Source organism: Hyperolius riggenbachi, chromosome 10 (assembly GCF_040937935.1).
Source record: "Hyperolius riggenbachi isolate aHypRig1 chromosome 10, aHypRig1.pri, whole genome shotgun sequence".
Classification (NCBI taxonomy): Eukaryota; Metazoa; Chordata; class Amphibia; order Anura; family Hyperoliidae; genus Hyperolius; species Hyperolius riggenbachi.
The window spans coordinates 62,090,624-62,103,558 of record NC_090655.1 but is presented as its reverse complement, the minus strand read 5'-3'; the positions used below and the strand labels follow the sequence as shown (position 1 = coordinate 62,103,558).

General features: G+C 45.1%; 1 long non-coding RNA gene across 1 annotated transcript in view; it reads right to left on the bottom strand.

Annotated features, from left to right (window-relative positions):
* The window catches only part of LOC137537328 (uncharacterized), a 93,642-nt gene that overhangs the window by 69,826 nt on the left and 10,881 nt on the right, over positions 1–12,935 (bottom strand). The window lies entirely within an intron of this gene.

Sequence of the window (12,935 nt, the reverse complement as noted above, 5' to 3'; positions counted from 1 at the left end):
CAGTATAGATTAGATAGGCAGCTGTCCCCAGTATAGATTAGATAGGTAGCTGTCCCCTGTATAGATTAGATAGGTAGCTGTCCCCAGTATAGATTAGATAGGTAGCTGTTCCCTGTATAGATTAGATAGGCAGCTGTCCCCTTTATAGATTAGATAGGCAGCTGTCCCCTGTATAGACTAGATAGGTAGCTATGTCCTTGAGGAACCATCTGGTTCGGAGTGAATTTAAAAGAAGTACCACTCTTACGTGGCTTGGCAAGGCTACCCCCAGTGGCATGTATCGGTGTGGTGGTTGTCAGGTATGCCCTCTGGTGGACCGCACTGCGACATTTGTCGACTCCCTTGGCCAGAGAACCTATCGGATTGAGTCCTTCATTAATTGCGCTACTGAGGGGGTTGTGTATATGCTCACTTGTCCCTGCAACATGCACTATATAGGGAAAACGACCATCCCTTGCGGGCGAGGATCGGTGAGCATATGCGCAATGCAAGAGCAGAGGAATACACAACTCCCCTCGCGCAACACTATAAGGATTTCCATGGGGGTGATCTTGTGGGTTCGAAGGTCAAGGGGATTTACAAACTTAGCATTTCCTCTCGCAGAGGAGACTTTGACAGGATCCTTAAGCAGAGGGAGTGTGGTTGGATTTTTAAGCTTCACACTTTAGCCCCAGTAGGGCATAATGTTGATTTTGGGTTGCAATGCTTCTTGTGAGGCCCCCCCTTTTTCCTTTGAACCACCCACACTCGCCTCGGGTTTGGTACTGTCTCTGTCTCCTTAGAAAACGGATAAAACCTTAAAAAACTTATAAACTTGACATGAGGGAGACGCTTCCTTTATTGCGTGAGAACTACTACTAGATTTTGATTGGTCGTCCCCAGCTAGCTTTCCAGCTATAATTTTGTGAGTGGCTGTGGTAGGACCCTGCCCGCCTTGCGGTGGGACTCTGCTGTTGATGTGCGTGGGTTCTGTGTCATGGGCATGTTAGACTTATGCCCATAAGCTCTTTATTCACTGCTTCCTTTGCTAATATGTTTATATTTTTACATTATTACCATCAATTATCTTTTTGATTTGGCGGTTGCCGCTCTGCGCCCAACCTTCTAGCATCAATTGGATTACTCCGCCCGGGAGGCGGACTGTTCGAGTCATGGTGTATAAAACGCAGCTTGCGGTGTTGATGTAATTACACCCTGAGGAAGCGCGCATGCGCGAAACCGGTCGGTGGGCGGAGCTTGAGGACCCACCTTTCATCTCATCTCACGAGAATTCACGTGAAAGCTGATGCACGGAAGTGTCTGCGCTGACGGACACTGATACCCGCAGGACTCCCATTCCTCTGGCGGGCTGGCGTCCTACCATCAGCGCGACCTTAGAGACACACAAGCCACCACTATTTGCGGAATGGAGTGCTACGGAGGAGGACTTGGGCAGATTCAGGAACTGTGAGTGCTTTTGAGCTGCATTACGGGCAACTGTGGTGAAACTTGCATCCATCAGAACTGTTTGTGCTTTTAGCCCATACATCTGCTGCCTTGCCCATGCTTATCTGGTTGCCTCGCACCTGTCGCCATCTCCCCTACCGCTATATGCTACCTGCTTTATCCACTTCTCTTTATCCTAGAGTCTGCGAGTGGGACTCATCTTCAGTGCAGTACCTTACACTGTGACAGAACGTTTGGTGGAATTTGGATTTAATTAGTAACTTTCCGCAACCTTGAGTGAGACGCTGTGTGAGCCTACAGCTATCATTATCAGTTGAAAATTTGGGTCCTCGCTCCTCGTATTTGTGGGTTTTATTGGTGGGTGGGAGGGTGATTGTTCTGCCTGACATCCAGTCATTGATTTTTATCTTTTTGATATAATAAAGTGAATATTTTTCGTACCAATTACATGCTCTTCTAGCTTTGGTCTTGTCTCGCTTTGAGCACCATTCTCATTTTAGTTACTAGATAGGTAGCTGTCCCCAGTATAGATTAGCTAGGTAGATGCCCCCCAGTATAGATTAGATAGGCAGCTGTCCCCTGTATACATTAGATAGGCAGCAGTCCCCTGTATAGATTAGATAGGTAGCTGTCCCCAGTATAGATTAGAAAGGCAGCTGTCCCCTGTATAGATTAGATAGGTAGCTGTCCCCAGTATAGATTAGATAGGTAGCTGTCCCCCAGTGTAGATTAGATAGGTAGCTGTCCCCCAGTGTAGATTAGATAGGTAGCTGTCCCCTGTATAGATTAGATAGGTAGCTGTCCCCAGTATTATTATTATTATTATTGATTTATAAAGCGCCAACATATTCCGTGGCGCTGTACAAAGTAAGAAACAAACATGGGGTACATAATAATACAGACAATGGTGTACACCAATATACAAGATACATAATTAGTGACAAAATACAAAGAATGATACAAAATACAAATTATAGAATTGGTAATGACAGTGATAAAATTAACATGATGAATAAAATGTATAATGGTTACCAAGACACAAAAGGGGGAGAGAGCCCTGCCCTTGCGAGCTTACAATCTAAAGGGAATGGGGGGAAACAAGAGGAGGGGTAGTATGCAGCAAATATATAGAGGCTTTGTGTTTTAGGATACCTAGTAGGAGTGCAATTTGGTCTTAGTACAAAGGGAAGTGGCCTAAGGTAGAGCATATGCTTGTCGGAACAAGTGTGTTTTTAGAGAGCGTTTAAAGGTAGCAAAGGTTGGCGAGTGACGGATGTGTTGTGGGAGGGCATTCCAGAGGAGGGGTGAAGCGCGTGCGAAGTCTTGTAAACGTGAATGTGTGGAGTTGATTCTAGAGGAGGACAACAGAAGATCATGTGCCGATCTGAGATTGCGATTGGGTTTGTATCTGGAGATTAATGAGGATATGTACCGGGGGGAGAGATCGTGGAGAGCTTTGTAGGTTAGGGTTAGGAGTTTGAACTGAATCCTCTGGTTAATTGGCAGCCAGTGAAGAGCTTGACAAAGAGGGTCGGCAGAGGAAGATCGAGAAGAGAGATGAATGAGACGAGCAGCTGAGTTCAGTACTGACTGGAGCGGGGCCAGTTTGTTAGACGGTAGTCCACAAAGTAGTACGTTGCAGTAGTCCAGACGAGAAATTATGAGAGCATGTATTAACATTTTAGTTGTGTCTTGAGTGAGAAAGGGACGGATGCGAGATATGTTTTTGAGTTGGAGATGGCAGGAGCTGGTTATGGAGTGAACATGAGGAATAAAAGAGAGAGATGAATCGAATATCACCCCCAAGCACCGAGCTTTGGGAACTGAAGTTATGGGAGTGTTATTAACATTTATTGTTACTTCAGGCAGGGAGGTGGACAGAGACGGTGGAAAAATTATTAGTTCCGTTTTACTCATGTTAAGTTTTAGGAAGCGAGAGGACATGAAGGAGGATATAGCAGACAAGCAGTCAGGAACACGTTTAAGGAGGGAGTTAAGGTCTGGGGCAGAGAGGTACAGTTGTGTATCGTCTGCATAGAGGTGGTATTGAAACCCGAATGAGTTGATTAAATCACCAAGACCATGCATGTAGATGGAAAAGAGGAGGGGACCAAGGACAGAGCCTTGGGGAACCCCGACAGACAAAGCATGAGGAGAAGAGATCTGATCTGAGTAGGAGACTGTGAAGGACCTTCCAGAGAGGTAGGAAGATAACCATGTGAGAGCAAGGCCCTTTATTCCGACATTTGAAAGTATTTGTAGGAGTAAGGTGTGGTCGACAGTATCAAATGCTGATGACAGGTCAAGAAGGATGAGTATGGAAAATTGACCTTTGGATTTGGCTGTAAGAAGGTCATTGGCCACTTTGGTAAGGGCTGTTTCCGTGGAGTGGTTAGAGCGAAAGCCAGACTGGAACTGATCAAGTAGGGAGTTAGCAGATAAATAATGGCTTAATTCTGCATGTATATGGCGTTCAAGTAGTTTGGATGCAAATGGGAGAAGTGACACTGGGCGGTAGTTGGCAAGTGTGGTAGGATCTAGAGAGGGTTTTTTAAGTAGTGGTGTCACAACAGCTTTTTTGAGTGGGGACGGAAAGATGCCAGTAGAGAGGGAGAGGTTAGATAGCGTTGTTAGTGCAGGCAAGAGAGATGAGGATAGCTGCGGAATGAAATGGGAGGGAATAGGATCCAAAGAACAGGTGGTTAGATTAGCTTTGGCAATTTTAGAGGAAAGAGAGTGTTCAGAGAGTGGAGAGAAGGCAGTTAGAGAACAGTCAATGAGAGGTGTGGAGGTGGGATTTGAGGGCCGCATGGAGAATTCACTTCTGATTTTGTCAATTTTATCAGTGAAGTATGTTGCAAATTCTTCAGCTGATAAGCAAGATGAGGGAGGAGGAGGAGGGGGATGGAGAATGGAGTTGAAGGTGCTGAACAAGCGTTTTGGATTGTGTAAATGGGCGGATATTAGGGAAGAAAAATAGGACTTTTTTGCCACAGAGAGTGTGTTTCTGAAGTTGTTCAAGGCAATTTTATATAAGATGAAGTCCTCACTTGTGTTACTTTTCCTCCAGCGCCGTTCAGCTGCTCTAGAGCATCTTTTTAACTGTTTAGTGGTTTTGGTCATCCAGGGTTGGCGACAGACATGGTGAGGGCGGGCCTTGACGAGGGGGGTGAAGTCATCCATGACTTTTGTAATGGAGCTGTTGTAGTGTATAGCAGCCGAGTCTGGGTCAGTGAAGGATTGTTTGAGGAGAGGTGCCAGGGCATCAGAGACAGTTTGAATGTCAAGATTGCGATAGTTTCTTCGAGTATGTGAGCGTGCTTGTGCCAGGGTGGTAGGAAAAGAGGAGGAGAGAGAGAAGCTAAGTAGGTTATGGTCAGAGAGTGGTAGTGGATCATTAGTAAAGTCAGTGACAGAGCAGAGACGAGTGAATACAAGGTCAAGCGTATGGCCAACAGTGTGGGTTGAGGTAGAGGACCACTGAGACAAGCCATAGGAGGAAGTGAGTGATAGAAGTTTTTTGGAGACAGTGTTATTGGTGTCAATAGGAATGTTAAAATCACCCATGATGATGGTAGGGATGTCAGAGGAGAGGAACTGGAGAAGCCAGGCAGAGAAATGATCCAAGAAAACAGAAGCAGGGCCTGGAGGGCGGTAAATAACTGCAATTTGGAGGTTCAAGGGAGAGTATAGTCGGACTGCATGGACTTCAAAGGATGGCAGGGAGAGAGAGGGAATAGGAGTAAGAGGCTTGAAGGAGCATTTGTCTGAGAGGAGAATGCCCACACCACCACCATGCTTATTCCCACCTCTAGGAGTGTGGCTAAAGTGGAAACCTCCATAGGAGAGGGCGGCAGGTGAGACTGTGTCAGAAGGGGTCAGCCAGGTTTCAGTGATCCCAAAGAATGTGAAAGCATTGGAAATGAAAAGATCATGGATGAAGGGCAGTTTGTTGCAGACTGAGCGGGCATTCCAGAGGGCAGCCGAGATCGAAGGGGGTGTAGGGGGAAGGAGTGGAATATTAATAAGGTTACAGTAAGAGGGAGGGAAATTTGATTTATTGCAAACAGTGTGATTAGCAGGGGGGAGTGGGGGTCCAGGGTTAGGTGAAATGTCCCCAGCAACAAAGAGGAGGAGTAGGCAGATATAGCGGAGCAGCAGTTGTGGTGTAGACTTATATTTAGACTTGGTGTGACATGGAAGGTGAGGTTGTAAGTACAAGAAAATCTCATGAGAGGCGAGCTGTGGAGTGGATAGGAGGGATGGTGAAATGTACAGCATATTGCTGACAGCAGGGGGATGTAGTGTGTGGAGAGATTTGAGGATGGCTGGGGAGAGCAGGCAGATAGTAAACACTAGGTTAAACATTTTTGCAACTAACCAGAGAAGCAGAGTTTTCTGTCAGTTCCTTCTGTTCCCTTCTGGTTCAATTTCTGGTCTAAATTTGGTCGTTGTATTTTCTTTACACTTAGAGTTACAGATACACTTTGAGTTCAGATGCTCAAAACTGACCAGTGGTCAAAATTGACCTCCTATGCTAGCTATATGCAAACAGGCTGCCAGCATCTTAATTAGCAGACTGAATGCAGGTGAGATGGTGAAGTGTTTGAATGGGAGTCTCAGTCTTGTAGGCTGGGATTTAAAGGAGACTCTGTATGGGGCTGGACAGAAATTTAACTCACAGATCAAACACAGCATAGAACACTGCATAAACAGCTGGCAAGGCAATAAATTATATGTTAATTTAAGGCCAAGACCTAGATAAGGCCAAAAGCTGGGAACTAGTGGAATGGAACCAAAGATCAGAGGTTGACACAAATTTAAAACCAAGAATGTCCATAGTCAGATAGCAGGGCATGGTATGCTACAAACAGACATATAATAATGCAATCAGATAGAAATCGATAGATGAAGTTGGGATCGTACCATAGACAGACAGATATTGCAATCAGATAGAAATCGATAGATGAAGTTGGGATCGTACCATAGACAGACAGATATTGCAATCAGATAGAAATCGATAGATGAAGTTGGGATCGTACCATAGACAGACAGATATTGCAATCAGATAGAAATCGATAGATGAAGTTGGGATCGTACCATAGACAGACAGATATTGCAATCAGATAGAAATCGATAGATGAAGTTGGGATCGTACCATAGACAGACAGATATTGCAATCAGATAGAAATCGATAGATGAAGTTGGGATCGTACCATAGACAGACAGATATTGCAATCAGATAGAAATCGATAGATGAAGTTGGGATCGTACCATAGACAGACAGATATTGCAATCAGATAGAAATCGATAGATGAAGTTGGGATCGTACCATAGACAGACAGATATTGCAATCAGATAGAAATCGATAGATGAAGTTGGGATCGTACCATAGACAGACAGATATTGCAATCAGATAGAAATCGATAGATGAAGTTGGGATCGTACCATAGACAGACAGATATTGCAATCAGATAGAAATCGATAGATGAAGTTGGGATCGTACCATAGACAGACAGATATTGCAATCAGATAGTATAGATTAGATAGGTAGCTGTCCCCAGTATAGATTAGATAGGTAGCTGTCCCCAGTATAGATTAGATAGGTAGCTGTCCCCAGTATAGATTAGATAGGCAGCTGTCCCCTTTATAGATTAGATAGGCAGCTGTCCCCTTTATAGATTAGATAGGCAGCTGTCCCCTGTATAGATTAGATAGGTAGCTGTCCCCAGTATAGATTAGATAGGCAGCTGTCCCCAGTATAGATTTGATAGGTAGCTGTCCCCAGTATAGATTTGATAGGTAGCTGTCCCCAGTATAGATTAGATAGGTAGCTGTCCCCTGTATAGATTAGATAGGTAGCTGTCCCCAGTATAGATTAGATAGGTAGCTGTGCCGTGTATAGATTAGATAGGTAGCTGTCCCCTTTATAGATTAGATAGGCAGCTGTCCCCTGTATAGATTAGATAGGTAGCTGTCCCCTGTATAGATTAGATAGGCAGCTGACCCCTGTATAGATTAGATAGGTAGCTGTCCCCAGTAGATTAGATAGGTAGCTGTCCTCTGTATAGATTAGATAGGCAGCTGTCACCTTTATAGATTAGATAGGTAGCTATCCCCAGTATAGATTAGATAGGCAGCTGTCCCCTGTATAGATTACATAGGCAGCTGTCCCCAGTATAGATTAGCTAGGTAGCTGCCCCCCAGTATAGATTAGATAGGCAGCTGTCCCCTGTATAGATTAGATAGGCAGCTGTCCCCTGTATAGATTAGATAGGCAGCTGTCCCCTGTATAGATTAGATAGGCAGCTGTAACCAGTACAGATTAGATAGGTAGCTGTCCCCAGTATAGATTAGATAGGCAGCTGTCCCCTGTATAGATTAGATAGGCAGCTCTCCCCTGTATAGATTAGATAGGTAACTGTCCCCTGTATAGATTAGATAGGTAGCTGTCCCCTGTATAGATTAGATAGGTAGCTGTCCCCTGTATAGATTAGATAGGTAGCTGTCCCCTGTATAGATTAGATAGGTAGCTGTCCCCAGTATAGATTACATAGGCAGCTGTCCCCAGTATAGATTAGATAGGCAGCTCTCCCCTGTATAGATTAGATAGGTAACTGTCCCCTGTATAGATTAGATAGGTAGCTGTCCCCTGTATAGATTAGATAGGCAGCTGACCCCTGTATAGATTAGATAGGTAGCTGTCCCCAGTAGATTAGATAGGTAGCTGTCCTCTGTATAGATTAGATAGGCAGCTGTCACCTTTATAGATTAGATAGGTAGCTGTCCCCCAGTATAGATTAGATAGGCAGCTGTCCCCTGTATAGATTACATAGGCAGCTATCCCCAGTATAGATTAGCTAGGTAGCTGCCCCCCAGTATAGATTAGATAGGCAGCTGTCCCCTGTATAGATTAGATAGGCAGCTGTCCCCTGTATAGATTAGATAGGCAGCTGTCCCCTGTATAGATTAGATAGGCAGCTGTCCCCAGTACAGATTAGATAGGTAGCTGTCCCCAGTATAGATTAGATAGGCAGCTGTCCCCTGTATAGATTAGATAGGCAGCTCTCCCCTGTATAGATTAGATAGGTAACTGTCCCCTGTATATATTAGATAGGCAGCTGTCCCCTGTATAGATTAGATAGGTAGCTGTCCCCAGTATAGATTACATAGGCAGCTGTCCCCTGTATAGATTAGATAGGTAGCTGTCCCCTGTATAGATTAGATAGGTAGCTGTCCCCAGTATAGATTAGATAGGTAGCTGTCCCCTGTATAGATTAGATAGATAGGCAGCTGTCCCCCAGTATAGATTAGATAGATAGGCAGCTGTCCCCCAGTATAGATTAGATAGGTAGCTGTCCCCTGTATAGATTAGATCGATAGGCAGCTGTCCCCCAGTATAGATTAGATAGGTAGCTGTCCCCCAGTATAGATTAGATAGGTAGCTTTCCCCCTGTATAGATTAGATAGGTAGCTGTCTCCCAGTATAGATTAGATAGGTAGCTGTCCCCAGTAGATTAGATAGGTAGCTGTCCTCTGTATAGATTAGATAGGCAGCTGTCACCTTTATAGATTAGATAGGTAGCTATCCCCAGTATAGATTAGATAGGCAGCTGTCCCCTGTATAGATTACATAGGCAGCTGTCCCCAGTATAGATTAGCTAGGTAGCTGCCCCCCAGTATAGATTAGATAGGCAGCTGTCCCCTGTATAGATTAGATAGGCAGCTGTCCCCTGTATAGATTAGATAGGCAGCTGTCCCCTGTATAGATTAGATAGGCAGCTGTAACCAGTACAGATTAGATAGGTAGCTGTCCCCAGTATAGATTAGATAGGCAGCTGTCCCCTGTATAGATTAGATAGGCAGCTCTCCCCTGTATAGATTAGATAGGTAACTGTCCCCTGTATAGATTAGATAGGTAGCTGTCCCCTGTATAGATTAGATAGGTAGCTGTCCCCTGTATAGATTAGATAGGTAGCTGTCCCCTGTATAGATTAGATAGGTAGCTGTCCCCAGTATAGATTACATAGGCAGCTGTCCCCAGTATAGATTAGATAGGCAGCTCTCCCCTGTATAGATTAGATAGGTAACTGTCCCCTGTATAGATTAGATAGGTAGCTGTCCCCTGTATAGATTAGATAGGCAGCTGACCCCTGTATAGATTAGATAGGTAGCTGTCCCCAGTAGATTAGATAGGTAGCTGTCCTCTGTATAGATTAGATAGGCAGCTGTCACCTTTATAGATTAGATAGGTAGCTGTCCCCCAGTATAGATTAGATAGGCAGCTGTCCCCTGTATAGATTACATAGGCAGCTATCCCCAGTATAGATTAGCTAGGTAGCTGCCCCCCAGTATAGATTAGATAGGCAGCTGTCCCCTGTATAGATTAGATAGGCAGCTGTCCCCTGTATAGATTAGATAGGCAGCTGTCCCCTGTATAGATTAGATAGGCAGCTGTCCCCAGTACAGATTAGATAGGTAGCTGTCCCCAGTATAGATTAGATAGGCAGCTGTCCCCTGTATAGATTAGATAGGCAGCTCTCCCCTGTATAGATTAGATAGGTAACTGTCCCCTGTATATATTAGATAGGCAGCTGTCCCCTGTATAGATTAGATAGGTAGCTGTCCCCAGTATAGATTACATAGGCAGCTGTCCCCTGTATAGATTAGATAGGTAGCTGTCCCCTGTATAGATTAGATAGGTAGCTGTCCCCAGTATAGATTAGATAGGTAGCTGTCCCCTGTATAGATTAGATAGATAGGCAGCTGTCCCCCAGTATAGATTAGATAGATAGGCAGCTGTCCCCCAGTATAGATTAGATAGGTAGCTGTCCCCTGTATAGATTAGATCGATAGGCAGCTGTCCCCCAGTATAGATTAGATAGGTAGCTGTCCCCCAGTATAGATTAGATAGGTAGCTTTCCCCCTGTATAGATTAGATAGGTAGCTGTCTCCCAGTATAGATTAGATAGGTAGCTGTCCCCTGTATAGATTAGATAGGTAGCTGTCCCCTGTATAGATTAGATAGGTAGCTGTCCCCAGTATAGATTACATAGGCAGCTGTCCCCAGTATAGATTAGATAGGCAGCTGTCCTCTGTATAGATTAGATAGGTAGCTGTCTCCCAGTATAGATTAGATAGGTAGCTGTCCCCCAGTATAGATTAGATAGGTAGCTGTCCCCTGTAGGTAGCCAGCCTGCCGCCCCTTTTTCCCTGGCCGCCGCTCCATTACCTCCTGGAGTCGGCAGCCCGTCCTGCACAGAAGTCCGCTCCCCTGATGCTCTTCGCATGCCCAGCGCCATGGCATGCAGCAGTGATGTGAACACAGCAGAGCGGCTCCGACATAGAAGGCGCGTATACAGGAAGTACTTCCTGTATACGCGATGTTACTGGGGGAGCCGCCCTGCTGTGTTCACATCACTGCTGCATGCCATGGCGCCGGGCATGTGAAGAGCATCAGGGGAATGGACTTCTGTGCAGGACGGGTCGCCGACTCCAGGAGGTAATGGAGCGGCCGCCAGGAAGTAAAACCCCTCATGTCATTAGTTAGGCGGAGCAAGCGAGTGTTTGAGCGTAATCACGCTCTATCACTCATACAAGGAAGGGGGGCAGCACAAACTTACTGTGGGAGGGAGCGGAGCCGGGAGCATGGCCACGGGCCAAAATCAATGTAAAATCAGGAAAGCACTTGCGGGCCAAGTTTTCTGGCGCTGCGGGCCAAATTTGGCCCACGGGCCAGAGTTTGACACATGGTATAGATAGTCAGGATTAGATGCCTCAGTATAGATAGTCAGTACTAGATGCCTCTGTATAGATAGTCAGTATTAGATGCCTCTGTATAGGTAGTCAGGATCAGGGGGGACCCAGCAGCAGCTGCTCAGCAGTCATTAGATACTCACTTCGGCCATGCTCCATGCGCTGCAGCTACAATCTTCTTCCTGTTCTTGTGTTTCATCTCACAGCAAGAGCGTCCCCTAGGAAGCACTCTTAATGTGAGATGGAACACAAGAACAGGAAGAAGTTTGTAGCTGCAGCGCATGGGCAAAGTGAGTATCTGATGACTCCCTCAGCGGCAGAAGTTTTATTTTATATTTAAATCTACTTTTTAAGTTTTTACTGTTTCATTGTCTCTGTTCAATAACCCTTCATTGAAGTATGCCAGAGCTAAAGTCTATGAACTGTTGACCATTTTTAATCTATTTTCTGCTCTCAGAAGCCATTTTCTGTATTATGGCTGTAATTCCTTATCACTGAGGGTTACGCTGTGGTCCCATCCAGTCCCAAGCCAGTCACTTGCATTCCTGATGTTTAACTCTTTCAGGCAGGGAAAGAAAAAAAGGAACACAGCATAGTTATTTGTATATTTGGCGCTGTACATAGACATGTCTACAGTGGCTTGCAAAAGTATTTGGCCCCCTTGAAGTTTTCCACATGTTGTCACATTACTGCCACAAACATGAATCAATTTTATTGGAATTCCACATGAAAGACCATTACAAAGTGGTGTACACGTGAGAAGTGGAACGAAAATCATACATGATTCCAAACATTTTTTACAAATAAATAACTACAAAGTGGGGTGTGCATAATTATTCAGCCCCCTGAGTCAATACTTTGTAGAACCACCTTTTGCTGCAATTACAGCTGCCAGTCTTTTAGGGTATGTCTCTACCAGCTTTGCACATCTAGAGACTGAAATCCTTGCCCATTCTTCTTTGCAAAACAGCTCCAGCTCAGTCAGATTAGATGGACAGCGTTTGTGAACAGCAGTTTTCAGATCTTGCTACAGATTCTCGATTGGATTTAGATCTGGACTTTGGCTGGGCCATTCTAACACATGGATATGTTTTGTTTTAAACCATTCCATTGTTGCCCTGGCTTTAAGTTTAGGGTCGTTGTCCTGCTGGAAGGTAAATCTCCACACCAGTCTCAAGTCTTTTGCAGACTCCAAGAGGTTTTCTTCCATGATTTCCCTGTATTTGGCTCCATCCATCTTCCCATCAACTCTGACCAGCTTCCCTGTCCCTGCTGAAGAGAAGCACCCCCACTCTTCCATTAAGGCCAACTGTGTGCAGTGCACGACTAATAGTTGTCCTATGGACAGATTCCCCCACCTGAGCTATAGATCTCTGCAGCTCGTCCAGAGTCACCATGGGCCTCTTGATTGCATTTCTGATCAGCGCTCTCCTTGTTTGGCCTGTGAGTTTAGGTGGACGGCCTTGTCTTGGTAGGTTTACAGTTGTGCCATACTCCTTCCATTTCTGAATGATCGCTTGAACGATGCTCCGTGGGATGTTCAAGGCTTTGGAAATCATTTTGTAGCCTAAGCCTGCTTTAAATTTCTCAATAACCTTATCCCTGACCTGTCTGGTGTGTTCTTTGGACTTCATGGTGTTGTTGCTCCCAAGATTCTCTTAGACAACCTCTGAGGCCGTCACAGAGCAGCTGTATTTGTACTGACATTAGATTACACACAGGTGCACTCTATT